This window comes from Anopheles coluzzii, assembly GCF_943734685.1.
Source record: "Anopheles coluzzii chromosome X unlocalized genomic scaffold, AcolN3 X_unloc_6, whole genome shotgun sequence".
NCBI lineage: Eukaryota > Metazoa > Arthropoda > Insecta > Diptera > Culicidae > Anopheles > Anopheles coluzzii.
Window position 1 is genome coordinate 32,501 of NW_026054491.1, and position 1,863 is coordinate 34,363.

The window sequence follows — 1,863 nt, forward strand, 5'->3', positions numbered from 1 at the left end:
GCGATTACTTGACGCACACCCAACTAAGTCAACTGTTGGACTTTTTCGTAATCACGGCGGGACACATTGAACGAGCTCTAACGGATCTCTGCACGCATGGAACATGGTGGCGGGAATCATTGCTAGAACCGAACGGCGCCTCTGCGCGATGTACAAACAAGCTCAACAGGAACCTCGTATCGGCTGCCGAGCCGGAGCTCGAACAACTTGGACTTTCACCTCTAATTTATATCAACTCACCACTCCCCGAGGGATCCGCAGAATTGCTTCTGGGTCCCGTATCGTTATTTGCGATTCGTGTTTGCATTACACTACATTGAACTATTCCAACTTGTTTATCCGCATGGCGAACTTTTGCTGCATTGAACATTAAAGTTCCACTTCGCTCTCCCCTACGTGGGTCTGAGCTTCACTCTCAGGGAAAAAATATGCCACATTGGTTAGGGAAACCCGGTTTCATCACGCTATGTGCCCTGCACCACCAGCTTAGCGTGAATGCTTCGAGTTTCCCTAAGAAGTTCGATTGGTCTTGCAGAGTTTAAAGACAACGAAGCTTAGTTTCAAGCAATGATTTAATATACGCGTATTAAAAACCCTTAACTGTTACAACTTTTATGCTTGAAACCATCGCAACGAAGTCTTTGGGTCCGTAGACCCGTGATGTACTGCTCCAGGAAACGTTTTGAAAGAGTGGAAACTCAAAATCATAGGTTAAGATCATCGGCAGAACCCACCAGACACCACTTTTGCTTCATAAGTTCGGCCTATAGTCATATGACGATTTTCATCGGGGAGGGGACGTATGACCCAAACGGGGGCTTATATGACCCACGGACACTGCAAACCAAGCTCCTACGACTAAATAGAGGTTAAAACTACGATTTGGTGAAATCTTCATTTTTGACCTCGGAGCAAGGTACCTTCCCTATAGTAGGCAATGAGTAAATGATCATAATCCCAGGAGGGCAAAAAATGGGAACCCGAGAGGAAAGCGCTGTTGGCGCGCCTAAGCTAGTGGCCCGTAGAGTAAAAAGGGTACCCCCAACAAAGTTGTCGTTTGACGTTCTGGTTTCACTTTTTATCATCTAAAATGAGTTTTCTACACGTTTTGAGGGGTTTTAGCAAAAAAAAATTTTTCGACTACTCGAGCTCTCTGGCCCGTTCGGTGCACATTTTTGAAAAAAGCTAGGGAGCTGCCCCTAGGTTCGGGGTGTCACAAAATGTTGAAAAGTGGTCGAAAAACCACTATCCAGAATCGGATGTAGAATCGTTAGACGAACTTAAAATTGTTCTACGACACCCATCTGCGACGTTTAGTATTCGAGTTATGGCCCGTCCTAGGTCTGACCGAGCAATTTTTGTTCCGCGCACTTTGTGCACCGTACACTTTGATGTTTGTATGAAAAAGTACCCTACCTAGGGACGCGTAGAGCAAATTTGTACCCCCGGGCATGTTGTCGATTGACATTCTGGTTGCACTTTTCATCATCTAGGGTGCGTTCCTGACACGTTTTGAGGGGTTTTAGCAAAAAAAAATTTTTCGACTACTCGAGCTCTCTGGCCCGTTCGGTGCACATTTTTGAAAAAAGCTAGGGAGCTGCCCCTAGGTTCGGGGTGTCACAAAATGTTGAAAAGTGGTCGAAAAACCACTATCCAGAATCGGATGTAGAATCGTTAGACGAACTTAAAATTGTTCTACGACACCCATCTGCGACGTTTAGTATTCGAGATATAGCACTTTGTAGGTCTGACCGAGCAATTTTTGTTCCGCGCACTTTGTGCACCGTACACTTTGATGTTTGTATGAAAAAGTACCCTACCTAGGGACGCGTAGAGCAAATTTGTACCCCCGGGCATGTTGTC